Source organism: Melospiza melodia, unplaced genomic scaffold (assembly GCF_035770615.1).
Source record: "Melospiza melodia melodia isolate bMelMel2 unplaced genomic scaffold, bMelMel2.pri scaffold_34, whole genome shotgun sequence".
NCBI classification, from domain to species: domain Eukaryota; kingdom Metazoa; phylum Chordata; class Aves; order Passeriformes; family Passerellidae; genus Melospiza; species Melospiza melodia.
Window position 1 is genome coordinate 7,783,328 of NW_026948659.1, and position 23,023 is coordinate 7,806,350.

The 23,023-nt window shown below is 51.6% G+C and overlaps 1 pseudogene; it reads left to right on the forward strand.

Annotated features, from left to right (window-relative positions):
• The window catches only part of LOC134434262 (olfactory receptor 14J1-like), a 195,821-nt pseudogene extending 173,269 nt beyond the window's left edge, over nucleotides 1-22,552 (forward strand).
• Nucleotides 22,553-23,023: the final 471 nt, after the last annotated feature.

A 23,023-nucleotide genomic window follows, 5' to 3' on the forward strand; every position in this document is an offset into this window, starting at 1 on the left:
GTGGTCTCCGGGAGAATTATGCAGTTTGATAAACAATCAAACCTTATGTATGTCTAACATGTCAAACATCACATTACCAGTACAAAAAGGGTATACTGCAGGTCAGAGTGATGGCTATCGTCAATGCTTACTAATCCAGTCACTTAACACCTCTTTGCATTCTCCTCCTGAAGAGTTGGATCTTTTTGGAAGTACAAATGCCAGCATATCTAACACTACAGCTGGTGGATGGTTTAGCTTCAAACTTTTGGGTGCTCAGAATTTAAACCAACCTAAAGAAACATGGGCCACCCTAGATTCATCCCTGAATGTGAGTGAATTCTCTCCACAGCATTACAGTCAATGTAACGGCACAAATATCACAGCACCAATGAAATTACCCACAGGAATATTTTTGATTTGTGGAGACAGGGCATGGAATGGCATACCAGCTAAACCACAGGGTGGACCCTGTTTTTTGGGAAAATTGTCATTGTTTCATCCTAATGTGTCCTTGCTAATGCAGCTGAGTCAAAATTCAAACAGGAGAAAACGTAGCATACATGACTTAGACTGCAGCAAGATAGGAGATCCATGGTTTTGGGGTACATTCAAACAGGTGGTGGTTTCAACTATCTTACCAGGAGGATCTGCCAATAAAGCCATGAATTTAGCAAAACAATTAGGATGCTGGGCAAGGGATGAGCTGAACAAGACATCACAAATTCTAGACATGTTAACTGCAGATGTGCAAAGTGTTAACCATGCTGTTTTGCAAAATAGAGCTGCTGTAGATTTTTTGCTCTTAGCACAAGGGCATGGATGTGAAGAGTTCGAGGGAATGTGTTGCATGAATCTGTCTGATCATTCAGTGTCCATTCACACTAAGATAAAAGAACTGCAACAGGGACTTCACAAACTTAAAGAAGAAGACGGTTTAGGAATTGACGAATGGCTTAAAGGCTTAGGACTTGGACCGTGGCTGAGGAACCTTGTGATCTATGCTATAGGACTGCTGGGTGTAATTTTACTGTTTTAGCTTATTTTGCCTTGTATCTTTAACTGTATTCAAAACATGGTCAGCCGTACAATAGCAAAAACATGGCAAACTAATCTCCTTGCACAAGAAGAAAAAGGGGGAAATGTGGAGAGTATTATTAATAATTGGTTAGCTGAGAAAGGCCATACTGACATAATGCCGCTGGTTAAGCTGAAGGAGAAAAGTCAGCAGTCAGCAAGCTGAAAGGAAGAGTCAGCAGCGACCTTGCTGCAACATGAGGATAGGGAGTTGAGATTAGTCCTGAATATATCCTAAGAATATGTAGAAAGTATCAAAAGTAGAACCATAGGAATGCAGAAGTAGGCGTAGGTGCTGATATGTAAGCTGACCAATCCTGAGCTCAACTTTTGCAATATGTATGAAGCTCATTATTAACTGTATTTAACCCGCCGTACTGATCAATAAAACTGAGCCTGTGATGATCAAATTGATGTCCTGGTTCCCTTCCGCCGACAAAAGATCTTTCCAGTTTTGAAACGGAGAGCAGCTGTTTTTGCATGGATTTCTAACTGCTATGGGCAGGCCCCGTTTCCATCATCCCCAGTGGGAGAAGACCCGGTGGGGGATGAGTTGGGGGCTTCCCAGCCCCCCCTGCTTTGCGGCGGGGGGGGCTGAAACTTCGTCGCGCGAAGAAATTTTTTTTACTCTTTCTCCGGAGCCTGCGCAGATGGACTGGTCTCTTTCCCCTCCTTCTCCTCCGCAGGGGGGATGGGAGTGGATGGGCCTGCCACAGCTGGCCTCTCAGACCCCGCCCCACTCAGAGATGGGGGTGGCACCGGTCCCCGGGGCCCCCCCGCCCCTGCCAGTGCCGCGTCTGCTTCCAAGACCCGCCTCGCCAGCACGGCCGCCGCTCCGGGCGATCCTGTCTCCGCCTCTCCAGGTGGTCCCGCCCGCGGCTTCACCGGCTTCCTTTACTGTGGCTGAGTCGCTGTTGCTAGGCAACAACGACGCATCTCCAGCTTCCGGCTCAGCGGAGGAGGGATTCTCTCCAGCCCCTTCGGCCCCTCCGCCGCTTCCACTGGCTGCCCCAGCAGTTCTGCCGCTATCAGAGACTCTGTCGTCCGTATCGGCATCAGAGACTGCCCTGGAACCAGCGGCTTGTTCGAGCTTGGACGATCCCGGGCCGGTTGCCTCTGTAGCAGCGGCCCCGGTGGCTGGTCTCTCCTTCCGTGGAGCGAAGGGTGTCCACCAGCTGACTGTGGGGGCAGTGTATCTGCCTGCGTTCAAGATCAGCATTCTCGGCAGGTTGAGGGGTGGTTTTTCGGGGATTGTCCCATGGAGGTTGCCATCTCTGCCGCCTCTCTTGCGCCCTAGTGGCGGGGGGCAGGTGCATCCCGAGAGCTCTGCTTTTGGTCCCCAGCCTGGAGGGTTTGGGGATGAAGCCATGGGGCGGATAAGAGACAAACCCAATGCATGTGCATTGCAGGGGAAGAGGGCACAGATGGAGGAGACCATAGCTGGTTTGCTGTGGGAAACAAACATCTCTAGACCCCAGATGGGATTTCTGGGGAAGGCTTCTATTTCCCTGCTGCTGGCATGCCTCAGTGCTTTTGGGAAAAGGAAGCGTGTCACCACCCGTGCTGCCATTGTGCTGGCAGCAGGGTGCAGGCCTGTGGGAATGCAGAGGTTGCCTCATGGCTTTGGCCTGGGCCATTGGGCTCAGGAAGTTCCTGGGCCAGGGCCATCACTGGGCCTCTTGATGTTTCTGGGAGTTGTGGTTTCTCCTACTGGTTCTGGCCCCACTTTGTGGGCCAGTTTTGGGGTTCCTGGTCCATCATGGGCCAGGGCTCCCAGGGCTTTTCCTTCTCTGGCACTGCTCTGCTCGGCTGCTGCTCTTTTCTTTTCGATAAAAAAAAAAAAAAAAAAAAAAAAAAAAAAAAAAAAAAAATTGAAAATAGCGGGCAGCAGCTCTGAAGCACTGAAACAGCAGTTCTGAAGCACTGAAGCATTGAACGGCCAGAAAAGGACATTCTAAAAGTTGTTCAAATTGTTTGAAATTGTTTGAAATTGTGTTATGATTGTCAATGGTTTGTGATAACTATTGATGGGACTTTTGCAGCAAGTCTGTTTTCAGGACCAAAAAGGATTCTCAGATATCCCAAGAGAAACAACTTCCGCTCATGGACTGTTCCTGAGACTCAGCTGGTTGGACTTGAATTTTCTTTGCATTGTTTTTTGCATTTTCTTCGATTGTAGGATTGTTTTAGTGATTTGTTAGTATTGTATATTTTACAGGTGAAGAAATTTCCTGTTCATTTCACATCAGCATTTTTCTTTTTAATTTATACAATTTAGAAAGGTGAGATATCTCAGACATTTTTTCATAGAAATCCTGCCTTTGGGATTTGTTCATCTTCTGGGAGGCTGAGGCCCCGGAAGGAGAATGTAAACAATTGTTATCGGCTGCTGTGAAATGTAACAGGTGCCCCTGTGATTGGCTCATGCTCCGTGTTTACAATTAAGGGCCAATCACAGGATCAAGCTCGGGGACAGATTCCCTGGACACAGAACTTTGTTAGGCATTCTTTCCTATGCTATTCTTAGCTTAGCAGCCTCTGCAACTTCTCGCTTTACTCTTTTTAGTATAGTTATAATGTATTTTATATCATATATCAATAAATCCAGCCTTTTGATCATCAAACAAGATTCTTGAACTTCTCCCATCCTGGAGACCTCATCAGGACACTGTAATAGTGTTACACTCTGGGTCCTCGTGGAACAATGGAGGCCACTGTGACACTGCAGGGCGTTGTTGAACTGAGGGGCCATTGTGACACTATGAAACCAAGGAGAGCCTTTTGAGACCCTGGGACCCCATGGAACCAAGGGGCCATTGTGACACTGCAGGGACTGGTGGAACTAAGGTGTGGGGGGTTCAGTGCTGCTAAATGCCAGTCCCCCCACCAGAGTATACTTACTCATTTTCTGCTGTGAGATAGAAGGAAAGCAAAGCAGGCTTAAGGCTTTAAAAGGGTATAAGGAAAAAAGAAAAAATAATTTCAATCACAATAAGACTTTTAAAACTTTTCTCCTCTCCCCACAACCTTCTCTTTCCCTCTCAGCTGAGAAACAACTCAGTCAGTTTATCACCTCTAGAACAGTATTTGTTCAGTTCACTTAGGGAGAAGAGTCCCTTTTGTCATTTTATGGACACTTCTCCACAAGAAAATAGTTTTCTTGTGGCTTTTAATTTCCATGAAGAGCAGCTGCCCAGGACTCTGCAATCGTGAATCCCTCACATCTTTTTGCAGCCTTCTCACAGTTGTTTTTATGGACTATGCACACTTATGGGATATTAATTTAACTGTGAGATGTTTAAGAGCAAAGCTACTCTTTATTTGTTTCTGAGATAATCTTTATCTCTGGGAACAGAGGTCTTCTTCTTCTTTCCCAGGGGGCAAAGGGTATGCACTACATGTCTTCACTCTGTCCGTCTCTCTCACCCGAGACAGGACTAAAGGTCTGTAAGCCTTATCTATGCACTGAAACAGTGAATATCTCACCTGGGGCCTGCAGATGCTCATGTGATTCCTGCTGTGTGGCGGCAGAAGCAATCGTGGTGATGGATTTTTCAGGCTGCCCTGGGGGCTGTGTCAGGATCAGCCCCATGGCCGGTCTCTGGCCCCTGCTGCATTCAATTCCAGGCCCAGGGCCACTCTCTGTGTGGGCTGAAAGGCCGTCTCTGGCCTCAGCCACATGATCTCGTGCAGAGGCCACACTGGGGGGAAATGGCTGAGATCTCAGCTGGAACACGCCACGGGCTGATGGCCTCCCCTGCCCCTGCCTGGCAGCTGCTGGTGCCCGGCTCTGCTGGGACAGGGCTGGGCAGGGTCCCTGAGAAGGGGCCTGGCCCCGTGGCAGTGCCCATCCAGCCTGGCTGAGATGGGAGCCAGGCCGGCCTTGTTACCTGTTCCCAGGCTGGAAAGAAAAGAGAGCATTTCCTGGAGTTTGTTCATTTTTAACATGTGTGTTCATAGAGGCATGTTCAGCTTTCTAGTGGTTTAACAAGGTGTCAGTATTCAAAACCAGTCACTGATTGCTGCTTTATGGCACAGAGGAAGCTCTCAAAAGCTCTTCTCAGAATAATCATTTCTATGGGTGGCTTCTTCCCTCCTCACCAAATGTCAATTAATGCTAAACTAGCTTATAAGAGAACTATTGTGACACTCGGGTGCCCCATGGAACCAAGGATTCCTTGTGACACTGCAGGATCTTGTGTAAGCAGGGGTCCATTGTGACTGCACCTACAGGGAATCCATTGCGGCTCTCCGGGGCCTCATGGAACCAAGGGACCACTGTGACACTGTGTGGCCTTGTGGGACCATGGAGGCCATTGCGACACTGCAGGAATTTGTGCAATGATGGGGCCATTGTGACACTGCAGGGCCCCATGGAACCAAGGGGCCAGTGTTGCTCTGCAGGGACTCATGGAATGAAGGAAACATGTTTGCCACCGTGGTGCCCCCTGGGACCAAGGGACCATTGTGACACTGTGGAACCAAGGAGAGCATTGCTGCACTGTGAGACCTCACGGAATCCGGGTTCCATTGTGTCACTGTGGGACCAGAGGATCCAAGGGGCCTAGTGACACAAAGAGGTGCCATAGATAAAAGGGGCCATTGTGAACCTTCAGGGACTCCTGCAATCATGAGGACATTGTAATATTCTAGAGCTTCACGGAACTGTGGTGATCAACGTGTACTAGCGTGGATGTGCTGAAAGGTTGGAGGGCTCTGCAGAGGGACCTGAACAGGCTGGATTCAGGGCCCAAATCCAACAAGGTGAGGTTGAACAAGACCAAGTTCCGGGTCCTGCACTTTGGCCACAACAACCCCTGCAGTGCTACAGGCTGGGGACAGAGTGGCTGGACAGCGGCCAGGCAGAAAGGGACCTGTGGGCACTCATGGACTGCAGGCTGGACATGAGCCAGCAGTGTGCCCAGGTGGGCGAGAAGGCCAATGGCTGCTGTCCTGGATCAGGAATGGTGTGGCCAGCAGGAGCAGGGCAGTGATTCTTCCCCAGCACTCAGCACTGGTGAGGCCATACCTCGAGTGCTGTGTCCAGTTCTGGGCCCCCAATTTAGGAAGGCCATGGAGGGGCTGGATTGTGTCCAGAGAAGGGCAACAAGGCTGGTGAGGGGTCTGGAACACAAGTCCTGTGAGGAGAGGCTGAGGGAGCTGGGGTTGTTTATCCTGGAGAAGAGGAGGCTCAGGGAGACAAGGCAGTGTCAGGGAAGAGGTTGGAATTGATGGTCTCCAAGGCCTTTTGCAACCTGGATGATTCTGTGACTCTCTGGAACCACCCTTGCAGCAGTTGCAGGAGGAGCCCTGGGCCTCCTTTACAGAAGATCCACCAGCCCAGGTCCCTCAGCTTCTCCTGCCAGCCCCAAAGCCCATCCTGTCAGTCCTGCAGAGCCTCTGCAGCTCCTCCTCACTGCCCAGAACAGGGAGCCCCAGAGCCAGACACAGCAGCCCAGATGTGCCCCCCTGGCCTGGGGTGCCTCTGGCAAGGGAGCAGCAGGAGGCACTGCAGGAGCCTGCAGACAATTCCTGCAGCACTTGTAGGATGATCCTGCTGCCCAAGGGACATTCCCATTGTGCGAAGTCAGGAACTGCAATGGGGAGTGGGGCCAGAGAGGAAAGGTAAACAGGGATGGGGTGTTTGCAGGGGAAGGGGCAGTGATGGGAGAGAAACAAATCTGGATCAGGAAAGAGGAGAGATATCAAAGGTGAAGCCAGGGAAATGCTCAGGGCAGTTTGGCGGTGGCTGCCAGGCAGCCCTGGCTCTGAGCAACAGCATCTGCAGTGGGACAGGAAACTCCCAGCCGATGGGAACAAACTTTCTGCCTGACTGCAGAGACCAGGACAAAGCTGAGTGGTTTCCCTGGTGTCCCCCAGCCCTCGCGGGCCCCAGGGGCTGATGGCATTTATGCTCCCTCAGGTTCATGTCCCCACACCAACAGCATGGGGGTGCTCCCCCTGCTCTGTGCAATGCAGACAGAGGGGCGGCTGAGCCAGTGCTGCCGTGTCTGTGCCTGCAGGGATGGGGCACCTGTGTGAGCTGGGGGAGAGCCCAGGGCTGCAGAGGGGGGATGTTGTTGGCAGCTCCATGAGGACGCTCTGGGACGCTGCCCTGGGCTGTGCAGCGCACTGGGGATGGAGCAGCCCCTGCTCTGCTGCTCCTTCCCGTCTGCCCCAGGGCCCTTGCAGAGCCCCGGCCATGCTGTTTGCCCCCAGCCTGCCCACGGCCAGCCTGGGGCTGCTCACGGGGCTTTTCTGTGCTGAGCATTGGCCTGGGCGTGTTCTTGAGAGAGCCTGGGCAAGGAGCCTGGAGCCTCCAGGCCCTGGGCTGAGGCGTCAGCGCTGCCCCAGCAGTGCCCATGGCCTGTCCCTGCTGCAGCCCCGGCACTGCCACCCCCAGGGCTGTGCCCGGCCCCGAGAGCACTCAGGCCCTGCAGCAACACCAGGGCCACCAGGGCAGCGGGGCAGGGCCACGGCAGCAGCACTGGCAACACCAAGTGCTGCAGATGATGCTGGGCACAGCTGCTGTGCCAGCCCTCCTCTGCCCCAGCTCTGCACACAGACATTGCTGCTGCTGCTACAGAGAAGGCAACATAAGGGGAATCTCCTGTGAAAACTCTACTGGGAGATCCTTTAATTCCGTTAAGGCCACTACGAAACCTCCTCCTCATTGACACAGTGTGAGGCCACAGTGAAGTTTGGAGAAACAAAATAAGAAATTGCAGAAAAAATTGCCTTGTTTTAGGGAGAATATTAAAAAATGAAAACAGAATAAAAACAGAACCAATCCAACAAGAAGTATCAAAGATTACTTTTATTTCAAGAGATATGCAGAAATTGGCAACCAGTTTAATGTTTCCTAAATGGTCCACTCATTAGTGTCCACACTGCAGCCTTGAGCTCCTGGTTCCTGAGGCTGTAGATGATGGGGTTCAGGGCTGGAGGCACCACCGAGTACAGAACTGACAGGGCCAGATCAAGGGATGGGGAGGAGATCGAGGGGGGCTTCAGGTAGGCAACAAAGCCAGTGCTCACAAACAGGGAGAGCACGACTAGGTGAGGGAGGCAGGTGGAAAAGGCTTTGTGTCGTCCCTGCTCAGAGGGGATCCTCAGCACAGCCCTGAAGATCTGCACATAGGAGAAAACAATGAACACCAAACAACCAAAACTTAAACAGACACCAAGCAATGATATCCGAACATTTCGGAAGGTGGAGTGTGAGCAGGCGAGCTTGAGGATCTGGGGGATATCACAGAAGAACTGGCCCAGGGCATTGCCATGGCACAGGGGCAGGGAAAATGTATTGGCTGTGTGCAGCAGAGCGTAGAGAAAGCCACTGGCCCAGGCAGCTGCTGCCATGTGGGCACAAGCTCTGCTGCCCAGGAGGGTCCCGTAGTGCAGGGGTTTGCAAATGGACACGTAGCGGTCATAGCACATGACGGTCAGGAGGGAAAATTCTGCTCCCACAAAGAAGAGAAAAAAGAAAACCTGAGCAGCACATCCTTTGTAGGAGATGTCCCTGGTGTCCCAGAGGGAATTGTGCATGGCTTTGGGGACAGTGGTGCAGATGGAGCCCAGGTCGCTGAGGGCCAGGTTGAGCAGGAAGAAGAACATGGGTGTGTGCAGGTGGTGGCTGCAGGCTACGGTGCTGATGATGAGGCCGTTGCCCAGGAGGGCAGCCAGGGAGATGCCCAGCAAGAGGCAGAAGTGCAGGAGCTGCAGCTGCGGCGTGTCTGCCAATGCCAGCAGGAGGAAGTGCCTGATGGAGCTGCTGTTGGACATTCCTTGACTCTGGGCATAGTGGACTGTTGAAAGTAGACATTGACAAAGTGTGACTAATTCATTTGAGTCAATTCTATGTATTTTATTTGGAATCTCTCCAAAATCACCTCTCTTCCATTGAGGGAATTTTGCTAAATATTTTTTATTTTGAGTTTGTGCTGCTGAGTACCTGCCTCATCTTTAGCACTGCTCTCAGCCTGAACTGCTGGGAGACCCAAGGAAAACAGGAATCACTCTGCCCCACTGCAGTCACTGCTAGTCCCCACACAGGAGTCCTTTGAATATTACAACTTCTCTATTTCAGGGTGCCTGCACTTAAAAATGTATTGAAAAATAAACTGGACATTGTGAACACTCCAATTTAAAAATAATTTTCTCCAAACCCTTCTCTTTTTCCCAATGCAGCTGGACTGGATGGGATATGAAAGGCTGGCGTGGCTCACTGCTGCCTCAAGATGTGCCTACTGGGAGCTGTTTCTCTCTATCCAAGCCTTGTCCCTGCCTTTGCTGGAAAAGCCCAGCCCAGCCCTGGGGGCTCAGCTCCATCCTGCAGACCCCTCATAACTCAGGGTACTGCCCAAGTGCATCTCCCTGGCAGCAGGACCTTAAGGGCAGGCCAGACAAACAGAGATGCTGCAAGCCAAGGTGCTGCTGTCTCTAGGGAGAGGAGGCTGAGGAGGCCGTTTCTGAGGGAGATCTGAGGCCCATCTGCTGATGCCCAGGGTGACAGTGCAGGAGTGTCAGTGACACAGCCAAAGCAGACAGCCCCTTTCCCTTCCCTTGAGGAGAAAGCTGAGAGCAGCCCTGGCCATGCAGCACCATCTCCAGAGCAGGAGGAATCTGCCCTGATGGGAGTTGCTCCTTCCACCCCCAACTTCTCCCCCGCAGCGTCCATGGGGAGCTGCCAGGCAGGCTGAGAGCTGCCCCTGGCAGGTGGCACATGCCCTGGGCTGGCCAAGAGCCCTGAGGGCTGCAGGAGCTGCTCTGCAGGACAGCCCTGGGCAGCCCTGGCTGCAGCCCCAGCTTCAGCCCCTGCAGCCGTCCCTGGCAGCAGGAGCCATCCTGCCCTGTCCCTCTGACGGTGCCCAGGGCAGCCCCGCTCTACAGCGCATCCTCCTCCTCCTCCTGTGCCCCAGAGAAACTGGAAGAGTCCTCCTGACACATCCCCCAGGCTGTGGGGTGTGCTGGCTTCAGGAGATCCCTCCAGGAGCACAGGGGACATTGCCCTGCACCCACACACTCACCACGCACAGGGCTGTGAAGATCTTTCCCCAGGTGAAGTCTCAGCTCAATGTCTTCCCAATCCTGATGGCCTTCAGCCTGTCTCTACCTGGCTCCTGTCCCCTCAGTGCCTGCAGGCAGAGCCCTCAGCCCTGCTGGGCTGGGAGAGGAGCTGGCTGTGGGAAGAGCTGTTCCTTTAAAGCTCAGCAGCACAGACACAGCACAAGGACTTTAATGAGCCCCTCAGGGATTTCGTGTTGTTTACATCAGAGTCAGTCTCTGAGAGAGTGTTCAAAAAACTTCTCAAGAACTCCAAGTTAAATTGAAACTCCAAAGTTTCTAAAAGTTTAATAAGTCCCTCTGAGAATGTGTCCCCAGGTTCCAGTTAAAACAGAACACTGGAGGCAGTGATGACAGCTGGTGACCAACAAGGCCAATGTGTCTCTGGTGCTGAGCAAAGCTGGATGTGTTTGAGGAATGCAAAGGGCCAAGGCCTGAGCCCCAGCCCCTAGCCAGGAAGATCCTGTCCCTCCCTCCTTGCTCAGGGCTCTTGCCGGGATGGGCACTGGCATGTGGGGATGTGCAATGGTAAGGGCAGGAGCATGGGGCGGCCCCTGCCAGGCTGCTGAGCAGGGACAAGGAGGCAATGAGGCCCCAGGCCTGCAAGGGTCACTTGTCTCCTGCTCCTGCCTCAGTGCTTTCCTTTTTATGGAAAAGAATCCTCTCTCCTTCCCAGGCAAACAGGGCTCCCATACTACTAACCAGTATGATTAAGCAGAAGCCATTTATTGTTTACATTATGCACCTATTTATACATTCTAACCCTACTGCATACACTGATCACGCTCTTCTTCATTGGAGTCTCTCTCTTGTCCTTGTGTTCTGCACGCACTTCTCAGAGTATGCAACTGGTTTCAGTTCAGGTGGTTCACAGCACTCTGTTATCGAATTCTTGTGGTCTTGGTATTCTGTTTCTCAGTCTTTTCTTTCTTCATTTAGCACAGTTTATGTCTTAGTAACCATGATGAATTCCAGAGGGCTCTGATAAGAATGACTACAATCAGTATGGCTGGTGCACAGTGTGGCCCAAGTTGTTCAGATGCATTGCTACAATTCCCCCTTCTTCTTCTTGCACCAGCCAAATCCTTTTCACTGTTTTTTCTACCAAGCAGGTCACCAATTTCACTATGTATGGAATAATACAAAGCAATATAATAATAACTACTAGTAATAACAAAGCTCCCTTTAAGGTATCTTTCAATCATCCAGTTATTCCCCATCCCTCAAAGCATTCATCCAAGCCCCAATCATTCACAGTCAATTTCTTCATGTTGTCTTCTAGTTGTTTGAGTTTCCTGTAAATCGAAGAGAGTAGGTTCATAAAACACATTCCTTCAAAATTCTCACACCTATGTCCATGTGCTAACAGCAAAAAATCTATAGCAGCTCTATTTTGCAGTGTGCCATGTCTAATGCTATCTACATCAGTGAGCATTTGATTTAAAATAGCTGAACTTGTGTTCAGTGTGGGAATCCACAAAATCAGAGGGTTTTGGGGAAGCTGCAAAAGGCGGGCCTCAGAGACAGCAGAACTGTGATTAGAGCTAAGCAGCAGCCATGAGATAGGTCAGCAGAAAAATTATTTAAAAAGTAGAAAAGCAAGGAGAAATGGAACAATGGTCTGTGTCTTAACGCTTGTCTAGAATAACTCCCTAAGATACAGAAAAGTTTTTCTGGCAAGATATTAGGAAGTTTGAAGCTTAATAATGGAGCTCTGTGCATTGTGTTTTAAAGCTTACAAGCAGATATTGTATTCAAAATAAGCAAGCGTTGGTTTTACCAAAGGTACATGTGCTTATAGTGGTTGGATAGAACTGCTGTCACTATGCTTTTGCTTTGTGGGATTGGTTAAAAAAACTTATAAATTAAGTTGTACTATTAAGTTCTTGGTCTGCTGCTTGGGATGTGAGCTGCTGGCACCTTCACATTGTCAAAACCATGTAATGAGACTGATGCTGAAAAATAAAACATCTCAAGGCACGTTCCACAGCAGTGCCTTTCCCGTTTGTGATTTGTACATAGCCCCTGGCTCTCTCTATACAGGAGAGACTGTGCAAAGTACTTTACGTTATTCAAATTTCATTAATTCTAATGTCATATACCTTTCATGAATTGCTCTCAAAAAGAACCAAACCCCCCTGTCTTAAGGCACTTTCATAACAACATGTACACACACCTCAAAGAAGGACCTCCAGTACTTGACCAGAATCAGGAATCTAAAATTGTTGAAGGGCCATAGCCTCTCATTATGTGGGTGAAAGAATATGCTTGTGTTTCATACAGGACCCCGGTGGATTCCCAGAAGATTTATCAGTCCCTACCTAGACCACAGATCTGAAGACAACCCCTCGAATGAACACAAAGTCAGCTCCCTCTCCCACCATGCCACAGAAGCAGCTTTCTTTTGGAGGTGAAGAAAAAGGAAATTCACATATCCAAACATTGTGGCAAGGACATTCATCACACGTAGATATATCCCACTGATAACGTCCATGTCAACCTCAAATGCAGACACACCCCTCCCTTTTCCATCCCTCTACCAGTGACCCTTTATCCCTACCCCTCCCTCTTTCCCCTCTTGAAACTACTCCTTTTTCCCTGCCTCAAACTTCCCTTAAAAAAGAGAAGGGAGTGATTGGGAGGAGTTGGTAAGAACTATAGTGGGAACTTAAGAATATTTAAGAATGTCTTAAAATAAGTCAACTAATGTGTGGTTTTACCATCCACAAGTGAAAACTACCCAGTGGGAAAGAAGAAGAATGATTCTTCCTGCGTTACCCTCCAGGGCACCCACAGCAGTACCAGTGCCATCACTGCCATCGTCTTTATCAGCACCCTCATCTGTATCCAAGTGACCACCAGCTGGATCATCCCTCAGCCAAAACAAAACATCTGGGTCACTTTGGCAAAGTCATTAAAGCCAGACAATCTTTGCATGGCCATGGAGAGCACAGACGATACGCTCTTAACATTCTAGGTGGGAGTCCCCCTGTCACCAAATGACTGCCTGTACGTAGGTAAGAAACCCAACCCCATGGACACCTGGGACAAATGGACAAAGATCCTCCCACACAATGTCTCCACAGGATTTGCTTTTCAAGGCCCAGGATGGTGTTAGGGGCAGTGGTGTGAGGCACAGGGTAGGTCTCCAGCCATCCAGTGGTGGCTTCCACCATGGTCAGCACATAGCACTTGCCCTGGCGTGTCTGGGGCAGTGTGATGGAGTCAATCTGCCAGGCCTCCCCATACTTGTACTTGGACCACCGCCCACCATACCAGAGGGGCTTCACTCACTTGGCCTGCTTGATGGCAGCACACGTCTCACAGTCATGGATAACCTGAGAAATACTGTCCATGGTTAGACCCACCCCTCGGTCTCGTGCCCATTTTGGGTGGCATCTCTGCCCTGATGGCCTGAGGCATCATGGGCCCATCGAGCTAGGAACAACTCTCCTTTATGTTGCCAATCTAAGTCTATCTTTGACACCTCTATCTTTGCAGCCTGACCTACCTGCTCATTATTTCAGTGTTCTGCATTAGCCTGACTCTTGGGGACATGGGCATCTACACGGTGGACATTCACAGATAGATTTTCTACCCAAGAGGCAATGTATTTCCACTCACCAGCAGCCCAGATTGATTTTTCTGTGCGCTGCCAGTTGGCCTCTTTTCACCTTTCCAGCCAACCTGACAGAGCATTGGCAACCATCCAGAAATCAGTGCAAAGGTAGAGCTTTGGCCACTTCTCTCTTTCAGCAATGTCCAGGGACAGCTGAACAGCCTTGAGTTCCTCAAGTTGACTTGATCCACCTTCTCCTTCAGTAGCTTGTGCAACCTGTCATTTGGGGCTCCATATGGCTGCTTTCCACCTCCAGTTCATCCCTACGATGCGACAGGAACCATCAGTGAAAAGAGCATGGTGTGCTTCCTCTGCTGATTGCTAATTGTATGGTGGAGCTTCTTTAGCCTTGTCACTTACTCCTGGTTCTCTTCATCAGTGAGACCAAAGTTTTCACCTTCCAGTCAGTTTGTAATTATCTCCAAAATTCCAGGGTGATTCAGCTTTCCAATACGGGTGCGCTGTGTGATCAGAGCAATCCATTTGCTCCATGTGGGGTCAGTGGCGTGGTGGGTGGTGGGAACCTTTCCTTTAAACATCTGCCCCAGCACCAGCAGTTGCGGTGCCAGGAGGAGTTGTGCTTCTGTGCACATCACTTCTGAGGCCCCTTGGACTCCTTCATAGGCAGCCAAGACTTCCTTCTCTGTGGGAGTGTAGTTGGCTTCGGATCCTCTGTAGAATCCCAGTAGTTGGCCTTGAGCATCCCCAGCCACCTTCTGCCAAAGACTCCAGGACAGACCATGGCTCCCGGCTGCAGAGTAGAGCACGTTCTTCACCTCTGCTCCTGTCCTGACTGGGCCAAGGGCTACTGCATGAGCGATCTCCTGCTTGATCTGGGCCAAGGCTTGTTGCTGCTCAGGGCGCCAACAACAGTGGAAACTGTTCTTCTTGCAGGTGGAGAGGGCTCACAATCTGGCTGTACGCACGAATGTGCATTCTCCAAAAACCTATGGCATGCAGGAAAACTTGTATTTCCTTCTTGTTTGTTGGTGGAGACTTTGCGGTGTTCATGTTGATGACCTCAGTGGGAATCTGATGCTATCTGTCTTGCCACTTTACACCCAGGAACTGGATTTTCAGGAAGGTCCTTTGATTTTGCTCTTCTTGATGGTGAAGCTGGTTTCCAGTAGAATCTGGATGATTTTCTCTCCTTTCTCAAACACTTCCATTGCTGTGTTCCCTCACACAATGATGTCCTCAATGCACTGCAGGTGTTCTGGAGCCTCACCCTTTTCCAGTGCAGCCTGGGTCAGTCCATGGCAGATGGTGGGGCTGTGCTTCCACCCCTGGGGCAGTTGGTTCCAGGTGTACTGTACGCCCCTCCAGGTGAAGGCAAACTGAGGCCTGCATTCTGCTGCCAGAGGAATGGAGAAAAACACGTTGGCTATGTCAACAGTGGCAAATCATGTTGCTGCCTTGGACTCCAGCTTGTACTGGAGTTCCAGTATGTCCAGCACAGCAGTACTCAGCTGTGGAGTCACTTCATTCAATGCACGATAGCCCACAGTCAATCTACATTCTCTGTCAGATTTGTGCACAGGCCAGATGGGGCTGTTGAAGGTTGAGTGGGTTTTGCTGACCATCCCTTGGCTCTCCAGCTCATGGATCATTCTGTGGATGGGGATCATGGCATCTCAATTTGTTCAATACTACTGGTGATGCACAGTCAAGGTGGCAATTGGCACTCATTGCTCTTCCACCCTCAAGAGTCGTACTGCAGATGGGCTTTCTGACAGTCCAGGAAAGGTGTTCAACCACTTTATGTTCTCTGCCTCTACAACAGCTATTCCAAACGCCCACCTGAGTCCCTTTGGGTCTTTGTAAAGCTGTTCCAGAGGAAGTCTATGCCCAGAATCCACGGGGCCTCTGGGCCAGTCACAATAGGATGTTTCTGCCACTCCTTCCCAGTCAGGCTCCCCTCAGCTCCCAACAGGGTCAATTGCTGTGATCCCCCATCAGCCCAACAACGGAAACAGGTTCTGCCCCCACATGTCCCGATGGTATCAGGGTACACTGCACACCTGTATCAACAAAGGCGTTGTGTTTTTGTGGCTCTGATGTGCCAGGCCATTGGATCCACACCATCCAGAAAATCCGGTTTTCCTGTGCCTCTTCCTGATTAGATGTCGCTGCCGAGGCAGTCATGACACAAAGCAGAGACCACAAGCAGTCTCAGGTGGCAACTCTTCATTATTGAACAGGGCTGACCTTTTATACATTTTCCAAATGTTTATGCTTCTTCTATCCTAACTATTGGCCACAATAAGTCAACATAACACTATTGGTGAAAAGTTACAGTGATTTCAACTAACTTTCTAAAAATACTTTGTCCAGCTGCAAAGTTCTCTTATCTTTCTTCAGTTCCTCACTTCTCTTGGTCTCCTTGGTTACAGCCTTGGAGAGAGCTCCTTATCAGCTTCTTCTTGCTTCTCAGCTTTTTCTCGCTCCTTTAGCTAACAGGCCTGCTGTTCTACAGCTAGAGGCAGGACATCCTCAGCCCTTGTTATTATTTCTTTCCTGGGCATACATGGTAGAGGTTCCTTCAAGGGGATCTGACAGATCACACCTGGCAGCTCGGTCACGGGAGGTTGAGGCTACTTTCACTTTAGAGGAATTCCCTCAGTTAGTGTTTCCCTCCTTGAGTTGATGCACCCATGCTGCCAGGACAGAAGTGGGTTTCCCACCCCACCTTCCCATGTCTTCCCCATGGTCATGCAAGAAGAACCACAGGTCAGCTCGTGGGGTGTACGTACCCTCTCTCTCTAGCTGGGGGACATTGGGCTCTGACTTTGGGGCCTGTGACTTGCACTGGTGCCATATGGGAACTGTTCTTCCTCCCTCCACCCTCATCTCTTCTTGTAGGCTCTTAATCACAGCAGAGACATGAGCCTGCATTGGGCCATTGATCACACTCTCACAATTTCTAAGCCTGTTGGTGACAGAACCCACTGTCTCTTGGTTGGTATCAGCAGTAATCGTTGCAATGAAGGTGGTGTATTGGGGTGGCCCCAGATTTGTCAGACTCCGCAGCATTTGCCCTGTGCACCTGACCTTGTCTGGGTCATTATCATGCTGTCCATCCCTCCCAAAGAGTACCTCCTGTGGTAGATAGGGACAGGCGATCGGAAGATCACGCGATGTGACGGAAAGCGGCAGGATTCCTTTTCCCCTAATCCCCTGAGATAAGAGATCACCCTAGGAATGTAACTAGGAATGTAGCTCCCCTAACGATAGTAATGCTGGTAACTTTCCACTCCTTACTAACCATAGAAAGTACTGCAGACCCCCTCTGACGTAGAGAAGCCCCTTAAACTATAAAACCCCACGAGATGAGACAATAAAGGCCTTTGACTGTCTGCCACATTGGTATCTGCGTGCTCTTTGGCCCGAGCGACCCTGGTGAGTTTTGGTCGCCGTGCTGCTCCTCGAAACCAGGTCGCTTTGCCTTATATCAGAAGGCAACAACTGGTGCCGACACCCGTGAGGGAGCTCGGTAATGGGATTCGCCTGGAAAGAGGACCGGCGGCTGCACAGCTGGCCTAGTGCAGCCGGGGGCCGCCCCCGGACCCGCGTAGACCATGGAAGCCATAGCGAAGATCGTAACTCAGATGCATGCGCAATGGGGCATTGAGTGTAAGCTTAAAGATCTATGTCTTGCATTACCGAGACTGATTAAGCTTGGGGCCATAGAAAGCCCAATAGAAATCCTCCATTCAGGGGTTTGGGATATTGTACAAAGGCTCTGGCCGAGGAAACCATGTGCTCAGGCTCAGGGTAAGCCCTAAAATCGTGGGGCAGAGTTATCCAGGCTCTGCAAAAAGCTCGACAAGAGCAAGAAACCTGGAGAGCCGTGCGAACTTGTTTATTAGCCATGCCGCAGCTGGGGGTGGGCGCGGCAACGCAGACCGCAGAGGATTTTGATCAGATCGGCGGCGCGGAACCGCGAATGCTGGATTCCCCCGAGCAGACCAACTTAGCATCAGAGAGGGGGGAACATGCGCGGGCGTTTTGGCAGGGGCTCGCAGAGGAGGCGCAGGAAGCGGCTGGATTGTCGGACCCTGTAGGGATCGATAAAAACGTCCCCCCACCCTATGCGTTTGAAAATGGCATCGAACCGCGTGCTCAGGGCGGAAAGGAAGACGCGGAGGGCGGAAATGCAGTCAGCCCGCTTAACAACGCATGCGCGGGTGAGAGGGGAGGAGGGGCGGCCCCCGCGGAGGAGCGTAAAACCAATCAGAGCGCTCAGTTCACATTAGGTCCTTATAGGGCAAGGACCTCCTCCAGCAGGAGGCGGGGGGAGCCCAGGGGGAGGGAACGGCCCGACCCCCACAAGAAGGGGCAGGGTCAGAGCCCGAAAAAACAGCAGAGCAGCCCGGAAACGTCCGGCCAGTCGACTTCCGGCTCGGACTCATACTCGAGCTCCGAGCTCTAGAGGGGACCGGGGGGTTCCAACTCTGATTCTAGTTTTAACAGAAAGAGAGCAGCGGCATGTAAGGTCACTCGTCACAGCGCTCCCGCATGGGTGAAGGGGTTATCAGAGAAAGATTGAACCCCGCTTACAGACTGGTGGAAAATAAACATAGCGTGTGCAGAATGGGCTCCATCGGCGTCACTGGTGTTTCCGGTCCGGGTGGGGGGAGCAGGCGGAAATCAAAGAACCTACTTCCCAGTAAACCCGAAAGACGTGAAGGCAATTATTAAAGCGATTGAAGACAGCGAATTAATTCTGCCATGGTTTCCACACTCACTGACAGTGTTTTTGGAGGGGTGACCCTACCTTTTGATATTAAGCAGACTTGCAGGATGATTTTTGATGGGCAGGGATGATAGTTTTTAAACAGGGAGGACAACAGTATAAAGCAGCTAGCTTTGGTAACGGGAGCTGACCATCCACTGCACGGCTCCAGCATACAGAGGCTAATGGGCACAGACCCCACTATGATCACCCCCCAGGCGCAGCCTGAGGGCTTGCAGGCCCATGAGGTTATGACAACAACCTGTGCTGCCCGAGAAGCCATCTGTGTTGCTTCCAAAGTAATAGCCAAACCCTCCCCATGGTCTACTATAAAACAGAGTGAGAGTGAGAGCTTCACTCAATTCGTGGACAGGCTTCAGGCAGCATTAGATTCCTCCTCATTACCCTCAGAGGCGAAGGGTCCCGTGCTGGCAGACTGCCTACGCCAGCAATGCAACTCAGCCACCAAGGACTGAGGAACTCAGTCACCAAGGATTTTAAGATCACTGCCATCTGGGTCCAATGTTGCTGCCATGATCAGACATGTTGCAAAGGAAGAACACCTAGCCCCCATCCAAGCAGCAGTTCACACTGCAATAACCAGTGTGATGGCATGCCTTAAGTGCGGCCAGGCAGGCCACTTGGCAGTGAACTGCTTCCAGCCAAGACACCCACCAGCAGCTGCTCCACCACGCCAGGGGAGACTAAGGGGACCGTGCTGGGCATGTGAAAAGAAGGGGCATTTAAATAAGGAATGCAGATCCAGACCTCAGGGAAATGGGAGAGGGAGGGGGCACCCGGGCCGTATCCAGCCTCCTCCCACCTGGAACATGCAGCAGCCCAGCTACAGCAACCCCCAGTGGGGCAGGGGACCCTCATACCCCATGCCCCCACAGGGAGCAGTCAATTTCGCACCCCTGCCAGCAGCACAATGGCAGAGTTGCGCAGCACCGCCAGCAGTATTTTCGCATCCTCCACCGCCACAAGCCGGGCCGGTGCCACAGGGCCAGCAGGGGACGCCCCAGAGCGGGATCCCTGGGTGGCCCTGGCCATGAAAATAGGGAAGGAGCCCCTGATGGTGTGGGGGACATGCCGCCTTTATGGCAGTCAGGATCCCCACGTCATAGGGTTTCAGTTTTGGGCGGACACAGGATCAGACTGCACGATTTTTCCCCAAGTGCATTGGCCTGGACATTGGCAATTCAAAGAAGTCCCTCCAGTGAACGGAGTGGGAGGGCAGTCCCGGGCGTGGAAAAGCACCCAGCTGGTGGCTACAACACTTCACATGAAAAAGGGACCAGAACAGACAGGGGCAATCTACCCCTACATTTTGTAAAATTCGCCCCCCCGATAGGAAAAGATGTCCTTGCTATGTTAGGAGTCAGGATCACAAATTTATCATGAGGGCCACTGCCGTACACCCTCCGCTGCCAATAAAATTGACTTGGAAATCATCAGACCCCGTATGGGTCGAGCAGTGGCCCCTGTCAGAGCCTCGAGCGGCAGCCTTGCTGGAACTGGTCGACGGCGAACTGCAAAAGGGCCACATAGAACCCTCCATCAGCCCATGGAACACTCCTGTATTTGTGATCCCCAAAAGGTCTGGAGAAGGTTATCGTCTCATCCACGACCTGAGAGAAGTGAACAAGAAGATCCGACCCATGGGTCCAGTCCAGACACTGCTACCCACCAACTCAGCCATCCCCGCAGGGCAGCTGTACGCAGTGCTGGACATCAAGAGCTGTTTCTTTTCAATACCTCTGCACCCTGAGGACAGAGAACGATTCGCCTTTTCCGTGGTGTTTCGAAACAGCGAGCAGCCCAACCTCTGCTTCCAATGGAGAGTATTACCACAAGGTTTGGTAGACAGCCCAACCATATGCCAAATCACCGTGGACAGAGCACTGACGCCAGTCCGACACTCCTACCCCACTGCGACCATCATTCAATTAATGGACGACATCCTAGTCGCTGCGCCATCGGCAAGCCAAGTAGATCACCTGGTGTCCACAATCACGGAAACCCTTCAGGCCAACGGCTTTGAGATCGCGAGCGCAAAGATCAAGAGAGGACCCTGCGTGACCTTCCTGGGAGTGGGGGTCACAAGCTCCTACGTGACCCCCCCCAAGGTGAAGGTCTGTCGAGACATCAAGACGCTCCACGACATACAACGCCTGGTGGGATCGCTGCAGTGGCTTCGCAACATCGTCCTAATTCCTCCCGAGGTCATGGACCCTTTACATGACCTCCTGAAATGAGAGCACCCCTGGGATCCCAAGGAGCTGACACCACAAGCAACGAGCCCCCTCAACTTCATCAAAAGCCAGATGTCCACTGGCACACTTGCCAAGTGGAACCCAGCCATGTCACTGGACCTGTACGTCCACTTTACACCAAAGGGGGGAGTGGGAGCACTGGCCCAAGGACCTTTCGAAAAGTCCCGACCAATCAAATGGGTTATCCTCGGAAGACCTGCTCATGCATTTTCCCCGGGAATTGAATGCATTGCTAACCTCATAATGAAAATCGCCTTGAAACACCTAGGAACCGAGCCGACAAGCATCCACCTTCCTTTCCGCAAGCAGCCGACCTTGGAGTCAACCACAGTATCGGAGCACCTAGCCCTCGCTCTCACTGGCTTCAGAGGAGAAATCTCCTACTCCGCCAGACCACCCTGGACTCAGCTGCTGACCATTGTCCCCATGGACATGCCGCCAAAGGTCATGGACCGACCTAAGCCATGACCAACGGTCTTCACAGACGCTTCCTCCACAACTTCAACCGCAGCAGCAGTGTGGCAGGCAGGAGAACAATGGCATTGCGTCAAAGCGTGTGACCCCACACTGTCATTGCAACAACTGGAGGCAGCAGCAGTGGTCTTGGCATGCGGACTCTTCCAAGATGAACATCTCAACATTGTAACGGACTCTATATTCGTGGCAAGGCTCTGCCTAGCCATGGCAGGACCAGATGTGTCAACATCTGCAGCAGCCCTAATGCTGGAAGAAGCGCTCTCCTCGTGACAGGGCACCGTGTCAGTCATGCACATCAACAGTCACGACCCAGTCAAAGGTTACTTCCAGATCAGCAACGACAAAGCGGACACTGCAGCAAAAGGCGTATGGACGTTGCAGGAAGCTCATCAACTGCACGAGTCACTCCACATCGGAGCCAAAGCACTGGCGAAGAGATGCGGAATCTCAACAGTGGATGCAAAACATGTGGTAGCCACCTGCCCTCATTGCCAGAAGTCACCCCTATGGACCTGTGGGGTCAACCTGAGAGGTCTCAAGCCTTCAGAGATCTGGCAGTCGGACTTCACTTTGTGTCAACTGCTGAAGCCCCGAGCATGGCTTGCAGCGACAGTGGACACTTATAGCGGAATGATCATAGCCACACAGCACCACAAAACTAACTCCAAGGCCACAATCAGCACTGGCTGACAGTCATGGCTTGGCTTGGTATCCCCAAGCAGATCAAAACTGACAACAGCTCCAATTTCACATCCAAACCAGTGCAAGAATTTGCCTCAAAATGGGGCATCACATTAGTTCAAGGTATCCCGTATAACAGTACCGGGCAGGCCATAGTTGAGCGGGCAAATCAGACCCTGAAAACCAAGCTAGAAGTGTTGGCGAAAGCAGAGGGCTTTGCCAATTCCATTCCCCAGGAGATCAGGCGCGTATACTGGCAACTGCTTTGCTGGCACCGAATCAATTCCCTAGGGGAGATGAAACAAACAGTCCCGTTCAAAAACACTGGGCCAACCGAACGCTGGAGGAGGGCCCGCAGGTTGTAATTAGAAATGAGCTGGGTGAGTGGGAATGGGGCTGGAGGCTGATGCTCACGGGGCGAGGGTACGCAGCTGTCAAAAAGGACGGCAAAATCAGGTGGTGTCCACTTAAGTCAATCAAGCCCGACCTTCACAACGAGCAGAATGAGTCTGATGAGAGTTGCAAGTTTCTGTTTACAGGATATGCTCATGGGGCGTCCTCGTGACGTGTACATCCCCGTTCCAGAGGAAACTGACAGACCACCAAGCCACCAGGCAGTGCCGGAGAGACCCGCACGGGTGAGACCCAAGCATCAAGGGTGTTTCTGTGTGATTTTGCTGTTGGGGCTTGTCACCAGAGGGCAAGCCAGCCCAGACCACCTCCCCCATCGGCTATTCAGGTGGGTCATGCGACACCTTAGTAGTGACAAGGTGCTCAAAGAAATCACCACACCAAACGCCCCATCCTTCGTGCTCCGCATTACTGACCTGTTTCCAGGACAACCAAAGGTAGACCCCTAATCCCCACACGCCACACACATGTACCTATCCTACTGGTGCCCAGCTTCAAACCCTGGGAAAAGCTACTGCAATCACCCAGGGTGGGGATATTGTGGGCACCGGGGCTGCGAAACCATTGTTACAGATGCCAGACGATCGGGGCCTGGGTGGGAGCCACAAGAGCCCGACAAATTCTTACAGTTCACCTGGGCACCCACCGGCTGCCAAACACCCATCTTCCTCCAGGGAAGTTTCTAACGAAACCATCATAAAA